The sequence below is a fragment of the Pinus tabuliformis genome, chromosome 5_2 (assembly GCF_031772625.1).
Source record: "Pinus tabuliformis cultivar Carrire ecotype Pingquan chromosome 5_2, CPIR1, whole genome shotgun sequence".
Classification (NCBI taxonomy): domain Eukaryota; kingdom Viridiplantae; phylum Streptophyta; class Pinopsida; order Pinales; family Pinaceae; genus Pinus; species Pinus tabuliformis.
Genome location: NC_142306.1, coordinates 571,832,137 through 571,842,440, shown reverse-complemented (window position 1 = coordinate 571,842,440; position 10,304 = coordinate 571,832,137).

Below are 10,304 nucleotides of genomic sequence, written 5' to 3'. Positions count from 1 at the left end.
CAGTCAACCATGGTCAACCATGTTCCAACGTCACATTGTGACGAAAATTTTCTCAATATGAAAGTGAATCATGGTCCAATGTCGCATTGTGACAAAGATTGTCTCGATATGAAAATCAATGAAGGTTAACCTTGGCCAACCATGCTCCAATGTCGCATTTGTGACAAAGATTGTCTCAATATGAATATCAACCATGGTCAACCATTGTCAACCTTTGTCAACCATGGTCAACCATGGTCCAATGTCACATTGTGGCAAAGATTGTCTCAATATGAAAATCAAACATGCTCAACTATGATTAACCATGGTCTAGCGTCACATTGTGACAAAGATTGCCTCAATATGAAAATCAACCATGGTGAACCTTAGTCAAGCATGTTTATTTTAGGGTTTACAATATTTATCTTAGGGTTTATATACCTTGGGTTTATAATATTAATCCCTTGGGTTTATAATCCCTTGGGGTTTTAGTATTAACCCATTAGGTTATTATTCCTTTGAATTGATGATATTAATCCCTTGGGTTTGTTATTCTTAGGGTTGCTATTCCTATCGTATACTATTATTCATAACATCTATATTATAATCATGATCAAGCATAGTCAACCATGTTCCAACATCGCATTGTGGCAATAACTTTTTCAATATAATATAATAATTATTAACTTAATATTAATTATTATTAACATAATAGTTAATAATAATAATAATAGTTATTATTATATTATTAATTTTTTTATAATATTATTTATTATTATGGTTAATAATAATAATAATAATAATAATAATAATATTATTATTATTATTATTATTATTATTATTATTATTAAGAGTAAATATTAGTTTTTTTTTGTAAGTCAATATTTTATTCATGGTTCCAAAAAGAGGTACATCAGAAGGAAAACACAGGTAGTCTCACCTCGACTAGGTTTGTTGACTACCGCTAAAAGTAGGTGACAGTGAAACAAAAAAACATAAAGAGACACAATCCAAAACTTAAGAGGCCATAGGCACCAGTAAACATACAAAACATATAAAACACCTATATCCATGCTAGTTGTCTGAAGTGATGGAGGCTAGGTTGTCCGGGGTTGTTCCAAGAGGCGATAGAGGATGAAAGGAGCATTGGACATGATCCTCGAAATGGGCCATCTAGGCATCCAACTTCTCAACCTTCTTCGATAACAAATTATGGCCTGTCAAACCACCACTACACGCTCCTGGACATGGCACTAGAAGTAATGTATTTTGTTTAAAGTTACTATCAATTCAATATGCTCCTCTTGTTGAATTCGCTCTGAAGTTTTGAGACACTATAGAATGGACTGAATCAAGTCCCGACATTGCTCAACACAACAAAATTGTCATTGACCATGACCACCATGACACACCAGCACACGACACCCAAAAACACCACGACGAGTCAAGCACCCTCACTGCTAAACAAGTGGAGTGTGGCTACCTTGACCCAATGTCGAGCCCCCGTGCCTACCACACTAAGCAACAAGCTCTGCGTGCCTAGAGCGCCCCAACTACCCACCTCCTCTGCCCCTTGATGATGCGAAACTCGAGCCACCACTGCTCCAACCACCTTGAACAAGCCCACCACTGCCACTCACCATCTCGATCCTAGACCTGGATGTGTCCGTGCCAGAATTGCCTGAATTAGGTTGCACCTGGGCATAGGAATGCCTGAGCAAGGAATAGGGTGCATGGTTGGCTTCCAGACACCACTGCAATGAACAAAGGGCCATTATCCTGATACCGCCTAAACTTCTCGCACAAAAGGAGACACCATCAACCTTGGTTGAACCTCCACACCCCACGACACCAAGAACACACAGTACACAAAACAACCACCCACCACAAGCCATAAATATGCACCTCCCTTGAAGCGACCACCCGCGAACCCAATATTTTCACTCCAATGGCTCCACCCAACAACAAAGAAGCCTAAAAATGGACTGTAGAGGACCACTACTACTCGCCCATTCAAGAAAAAAACTAGTTCCCACCTGACTTGGACTGAAACCGTGGAAGATGAAATAGAAACAACAGAATACCACCCCAATCAGACAACCATACCCTTCATTCCTTGCACACTCATAGTGACAAAGCCCAATTTGGAAATTAACAATGACACACACCTAAAAGCAGGGGAGGAAGTGTTGATGGCAATGCCATCTCCTCGCCTGGACAGGGGAACCTCTACAACTCTCTCTTCTTCACACAATGACCACACCACATACACCAATACTCGTGCATAGCCCAACGAACACCCCTGCCACCCACCATAACATTAAGATGCTCACCACCACTCTCAAGACCCAAGGCGACATGAAACATCACCCGCCCAAATTTACTCTCTCTCATACTGAAGGTGTTAAGTGAGGGCAGGGAGGCTAGCCCACCCACCTGATGCCACGTGCCTAACATGAACGCCCATGCATTCCTTTGGGAACGCCATCCTTTCCACTCCTCACCCCCATCAGGGAATAATTATTAGTATTATTAATATGATGTACACTTATTAGTGTGTATCAACCTCATTTATTAATGTGGTCGTGCTAGTATATTTTTAAACGTTTAAACATTAATATGTTCCTTGAGTGAAACCTCGAAATGTTTAAACGCCTTATGAGAAGTCTTTCAAACATTAAAATAGCACGAAAAACCCTTTAGCTACCCAAAACCATTTAATCACTATTTACATGAAAAAATTGTTTAATCCCATTTTTCCGACTAAAATGTTCCAAAAGGACAATTTAGAAGAAATTTCGCCTAAGCCCTAATTGTAGATTCCTTGACTAAAATGTTTTAAAACGGTGATAACTTAGAGGAACTTTTAGCGCATTAAACAACGATCATAAGTACTAGGTCATTCACATTGTAGAATGATTCATATTTATAAGATTTATTGTTGGCCATTCACATAATAGAATGATTCATATATATGAGATTTATAACTCTAGCCTTTGGGACAAAGGATGCTTGACCCATGATCAATTATAAATTAGAATGAAAAAATCTATTGATAGCATCGTGGCATAATGTGAGTTAAAATATGTGGAGGTGGCGGAGAACTTTCAACATGGTGGAAGAAATGATTTTCAAAATAATTGTGAAATGCTATTTTAGAAAAGTCTAATCCAATTTGGGAAAATTTCGACGTTGTTCTTATCCATTGATGGTCCATGACACTCAACAGTGAGCATGATCTTATGCGATCTTACCCTATTAAGGATAAATCATAGTTTTGTTGATAAATAATTATAATGAGAGATGAAATACTTCATTTTTAAATAAAATAACCTAATTATACAATTTGAATAGGTAAATATTAACTATATATTTAATAAATGTGATAATTAAGCTTTAAATAGTAATAAGAATTAGTATGAAGAGACATCCCATGTCTAACAAATCTCCTTTTTAATACAAAATTGGTACATGGTTAAGATGAATCCTTTTCCCTCTCTCGAGCGAGAATCCACATGATTGAGAATTGTCACTTTATAATAATCAATATTATTGATAATTGTATCAAAAATAATATATAAATAAATAAATTATTAAAAAAATGATTTATTTATATATTTTTATGCTTTACATTACAATACATTTTATATTTTACTTTACCTTGAGCGTATGTAATGTTAGGATACTCCGACACATAGGAAATAGTTAAGTACAACTTGGTCTAGTATAGAGTTAGGTATAGAGTTAGGTAAAGTGTGTTTCTTTACTATGTACATTTTGTAACTTACAATCCGACGGTCACGATATGTAGTGATCCGACGGTTCATTCTCTCCTCGGTATTACCGACACTTGATCCGTGGCTTAACACTCGATTGGTCCATGATCTCTATTTAAAGAGCATGGAGGGTCATTTGTAGGGTAATCCGTCTATGAGAGAAGCATATGTAAATTTTCATTCTTTTATTAATAAATTGCCTGAAGTGGCCGCGTTGGCTCAGGTCGTGGACTGTTTCCCTCTTTGAGGGTTTTAACCACGTCAAAAGTACTGGTGTATTGATCTGTGATCTGTTGTGAGCGGTGTCCTTTTGGTGTTCTGTCTGAGGAACTTACCCTGTAAATTCCTACATGGTATCAAAGCTATTTGAGGGCCGCGTCCGTTGGTGATCCAAATCTGAAGCTGGTAGAAGCATCCGACAATCGTTTCCCAGATCTACTGTTTCTGACTGCTTTCGGGCCGAGAGGACTGCTCTGTTGTGTTGGGAGCATCTGTTCCAGTGAGGAACCCCTTTCGTTTCACGCGAAAAGGTTTCCAGTAGCCCTAGCTGCGTCATTTTTAAGATCTGGAAGTATATAGTGTTTATTTGCAGTTTACAGTTATTTTCTCTCTGTTTATTTCGGTTTTCGGTTTATTTAGATTTTTTTATTACCGGATATATACCTTTCATTTCTGCATATGCTCTTTGCCTTGCAACTCTGTGCAATCTGGGAAAATCAGAAACATAAAGGAAGGATTTTTCTCATGCGTATGCTCTTTTCTGCTGCGTCTTAGTGTGATCTTGGAAAATCAGAAACATTGAGGAAAATATTTAGTTTCCGGCTAAAGCTAACTTCGAGCCGCAAGGTTCATTTTTGAAAATATTTAGTTTTTAGCTAAAGCTAACTTCGAGCCGCAAGGTTCGTTTTTTTGTATGTCCGTGTTGGGTTTTGTGTTTTTGTTTTGTAGGGAAAAAGAGCTTTCTCAAAGCAAGCACAGAACCCAAAGCATCAACCCCCCTCTCTCTCTCTCTTTCTCTCTCTCTCTCTCAAACTTTTTGTATAGCTCACTTGGTGCAAAGCTAATTTATGAGAGTAGAGGTCTTAGGTTCAAGTCTCCATTTTGTGGGGGTGGATTTTTCATTTCCGCACATTCCCGCACTTCGTCGGTGACTTCATCAATTTTTTTTTCAAAAAGCCATAACTTCTTCATCTGGAAGCCGTTTTCAGAACCGTTTTTTTTAAACTGCCTAATTTTTCGAGATCTTTCCATTGAAACACTTAGTTTCAGCATCTATAGCTTCAGTTTTTTTTTTAAATGGAAAGTCCATGCCAAGTTATTCTTGACAACACCAACTACTTCCAATGGTGGTCCTACATTGTGGATTTACTTAGAAGTAAAGGTCTTTACAGAATAGCCACAGGCCAAGAGACCAAACTGAAAGATGAAGACAAGGCAACTAAATGGGAAAATAGACAAGACCAAGCACGTGGGTTAATAGGGATGTCTATTTCTCCAGATCTTAGATTCCATATTGCAGAACTTGATACTCCTGATGAATCAATGAAACAGATTACTAAATTCTTTGGAATTAAAAATGAACTTAAAGCCCATCAACTTGAAAATGAATTGCTTACATTGGACCCCAATAATTTTTCTTGCATTGAAGATTTTTTGTCCAAGTTCAAGACCCTTAGACTTCTCTTAGAAGGTGTTAAGGTTAAGAAAGAAGATAGTAGCCTTATCTACTCCATTCTTACTAAGTTGGGACTAGCCTATTCTATGTTTGTTTCCACCTTCCATTCTACAAGAGAAGCCTTCATTTCTCAAGGACAAACCTACAAGTCCCCTTCCTTTGATTCCTTTTGTGATTCTTTAATAAGAGAACAAGAAAACCTCTTACACCTTGGTCTTCTTCATCTTGGAAACTCTTCTAAGAAAGCGTTAGCCGCCCAGCAGCAACCAAATCCAAAGAATCCTAAGAAGTTGTATCCTAAAAAGAATGGTCCTAAACCAAACAAGGGTCCTAAGCAATTTCAGCCTCAAAATGAAAAATCATTTCAACAAAATGATAAAACAAATAAAAACAAAGGGAAGAAGACTGATAGACATTGCAACTTTTGTAATCGAGATGGCCACTTAGAATCCAAATGCTTTAAGAAGATGGAAGCCTTGGAAGCAACAAAGAAGAAGCATAACATCCATTTGGAGCACTCTTCAACTTCAACTTCATCTTTTGGAATGACACTTTCTGCATGTGGTTGTCAAGCATCTCGGTCTGGATATGCACTAAATGTATCTTCTTCTTCTTATTCTCATGAGTGGCTCATTGATTCTAGAGCTTCTTATCACATGGCCAAAAACAAAGCCATGTTTTCTTCTTTAAATGATTGTAACAACAAAAATATATATGTTGGTGATGATAGATCTCTTAGTGTTGTAGGGACTAGAACTGTTCATATAGACAATGGTCAGTTTAATGATGTATTATGTGTTCCAATCTTATCTTGCAACCTTCTATCTGTATATCAGATAACTTATTCAGGTGAAGGTAAAATCATTGAATTTTCACCTCACGATGTTGTAATTAAGGACCTAATAGATCCTAGACATATTTTAGCTACTGGCATTGCTGATGATTCTACAAGGTTGTATAAGTTTCACAACTTTGGATCATCAAATCTTCCCTTAGTATTTGTTGCTCATAATGATGAAGTGAGAAAACTTTGGCATGAGCGATTTGGTCACTTAAACTACCGCTCTCTTCAGAATCTATGTAAAGAAAATATGGTGACAGGTCTTCCAATGGTATCTTGCAGAGATAGTGTTTGTTTCGGATGTGTACTCGGAAAACATCATCGGGACAGTTTTGAAAAACGTGCCTCTTTGCACGCCTCATCCCCTTTACAGCTCATGCATAGTGATTTATGTGGTCCACTTCCAGTTGCTTCATTCTCTGGCTACAAGTATTTCTTAACTTTCATTGATGATTTCTCCATATGCACTTGGGTATACTTCTTAAAACTCAAGAGTGAACTATTTAACATGTTCTTGGCCTTTAAGGCCTTTGTTGAAAAACAATTTGGACATCAAATTCTTAAGCTAAGATCTGATAATGGCGGAGAATATGTTAAAAACACATTCATCAACTTTTGCACTGAGAATGGAATTCAAATGCAACATACTGTTCCATATACTCCACAACAAAATGGTGTAGCTGAAAGGAAGAATCGCACCTTCAAGGAAATGGCTAATTGTATGCTTCAATCTAAAGGACTTAGTCTTAATTATTGGGTAGAAGCAATTAACTGTGCAAATTACATAATAAATCGCACTCCTACTAAGGTTTTAAAGAATATCACTCCAGAAGAAGCATGGAGCTCAATCAAACCAGATGTAAGTCACTTTCGTGTTTTTGGAAGTGAAGCATGGGCCCATATTCCAGATGAGAAACATAAAGCTTTAGAACCTAAGAGTGAAAAATGTATTTTTGTTGGATATTATGAAGATGTCAAAGGATATAGACTTATTCCACTTAAGTCCAGAAATGTTATCATTAGAAGAGATGTAAAGTTTGCTGAAAATATATCGGCCTGCGAGCCTAGTTCGGTGGATGTGCCACCTCTCCCTATCTCTTCTACTTTTGAAAATATTTCTTCTTCAGATGATGAAAGCGAGGATGAAAATCCTCCCCCACCTTCTCAGGATCCTCCTTCAGCTCCTCATCTTCCAAAATGGGCCCATGCTACTCGAGATGCAGCAGGTGATCTTGTCGGTGATCCTACAGATCAGCGACGTACACGTTCTCAGTTCAAGAGAGCCTCTTCTTTACTGGCTCAAGTTTCAGTGAATTATGATCCTGACACCTTTGCAGAAGCTTCAGACCATCCAGATTGGGAAGCAGCTATGAATGAAGAATATCATTCATTATTGGCAAATGATACATGGGATCTTGTTGCTCTACCAAAGGGACGAAAACTTGTTAGATGCAAATGGGTTTACAGAACCAAGTATGGACCAGATGGGAAAGTTGATAAACATAAAGCTCGTCTTGTTGCTAAGGGTTTTTCACAAGTTGAAGGCATTGACTACACTGAAACCTTCTCCCCTGTTGCCAAAATGAACTCTATCCACCTTGTTCTTTCCCTTGCTGCTTCTTTCAAATGGGAAGTCCATCAAATGGATGTTAAATCTGCCTTCTTGCATGGGGACTTGCATGAAGAAATCTATATGGAACAACCTATTAGCTTTATACAAATAGACTCCAGCCTTGTATGTCGGCTTAAGAAATCCCTTTATGGTCTCAAGCAAGCTCCTCGAGCTTGGTATGCCAAAATGGATAACTTTCTTTTAGAATCTGGCTTCTCTAGGTGACATTCTGACAATACTGTCTACACCAAGAAAGTGGGCAATTCTCTTATCATTCTTGTTCTTTATGTTGATGATCTTATCCTGACTGGTAGTGATCCCAACCTTATAAACCATGTGAAGTCTAGCCTTAAAAGGAAGTTTGAAATGACAAACTTAGGACACTTACATTATTTTCTCGGTCTTCAAGTCTTGCAATCCAAGGAAGGTATTTCCCTTTCACAGTCCAAGTATGCCTGTGATATTCTACGCCATTTTCACATGGAATACTGTAAGTCAACCCCTTCTCCCTTTTAGTCTGGAGTCAAACTTTCAGTCACTTGTACTTCTCCTCAAGTTGATGCTACCTTATACCGTCAACTTGTAGGAAAACTTTTGTATCTAACCCATACTCGTCCTGACCTTTCCTTTACTGTTGGCCTTGTTGCTCGGTTTATGCAAAACCCACGTGAAAGTCATTGGAAAGAAGCTAAAAGAATACTTCGTTATGTTCGAGGTACAGTTCAGTTTGGGATTCATTATAGTGCCAAAGCAGCTCCTCTATTGGTTGGTTTCACTGATTCCGATTGGGTTGGTGACCCTGATGATCGGAAGTCTACTGCAGGTTATGTGTTCACTCTTGGTTCAGGACCTATTACATGGGCTTGCAAGAAACAAGGTGCCATTTCTCTTTCTTCAGCAGAAACAGAGTATCGTGGTGTCGTAGAAGCTAGTAAGGAAGCCTTGTGGCTTCGTCAGATCCTGTCAGAGTTTGGCTTTCAGCAGCAGCATCCGACCACACTTTGGTGTGATAATCAAAGTGCCATTCAGTTATGCAAAGATCCAGTCCAACATCAGCGCAGCAAACACATTGAACTGCACATGCACTTCATCAGAAAGCTCATTCATGACCATGTTCTTGAAGTGCAATATTGTTCAACAGATGATCAAGTTGCCGACATCTTTACAAAGGCTCTCACAGAGGCAAAGTTCACTAAACTTCGATTTATGGTTGGAGTTCAGGAAGTTGTCACTAAGGGGGGATAGGCTCTAGTGCCTCCTTCCTTCTCCTATTGTGTCATATTTGTAAATCCTTCAATCCTATCCCAAGTTGTTCTTAAGGGGGGATGTTAGGATATTCCGACACATAGGAAATAGTTAAGTACAACTTGGTCTAGTATAGAGTTAGGTAAAGTGCGTTTCTTTACTATGTACATTTTGTAACTTACAATCCGACGGTCACGATATGTAGTGATCTGACGGTTCATTCTCTCGTCGGCATTACCGGCACTTGATTCGTGGCTTAACACCCGATTGGTCCATGATCTCTATTTAAAGAGCATGGAGGGTCATTTGTAGGGTAATCCGTTTATGAGAGAAGCATATGTAAATTTTCATTCTTTAATTAATAAATTGCCTGATGTGGCCGCGTTGGTTCAGGCCGTGGACTGTTTCCTTCTTTGAGGGTTTTAACCACGTCAAAAGTACTGGTGTATTGATCTGTGATCTGTTGTGAGCGGTGTCCTTTTGGTGTTCTGTCTGAGGAACTTACCCTGTAAATAAATTCCTACATGTAACTTATAATACCTACACATCTCTCATATAAATATAAAGCATCTATACACAATTATTTGGTGATTAAAGAAATTAAAATAATTAGAATTGTGATTTATTTATTTAAATTTTATTTAAAAATAATTGAATGAAATAATAAAACTAATATTTTATAGATATTTTATTAGTAAAAGACAACTGCAAATGTTTGTGAATATTTAACATTTAACATTTAACTACTATTTAGGTTCATATGAATTAAAAATGGTTATTTTTGATAAACTAATAAATATTTAGATTATAGTTCCTCGGTTAGTATATTTTTAAATTAGATTAAAAATAGTTATATCAAACAAATTAATTAATGAATTAACTGTCTCTTGGACCAGTTAAATATAACTGTTATCCTGTCTCTATGGCCAAATTTAATTGTTCTGGTCAATTATAACTGTTATCCTGTCTCTATGGCCAAATTTAATTGTTCTGGTCAATTATAACTGTTTTTTTCTAACTGTTTGAATGATCTCTCTATTTAAACTATGTCTGAATCTGGTTCTTCATCTTGTCCTAAAAATACATGAACTCATGTTTCAATAATATATCAATTTGGTGAGTCATAGCCTAAAAGATATCCCAGCTTTTCTCCAATGTTCGAGACAAGTCGGCTGT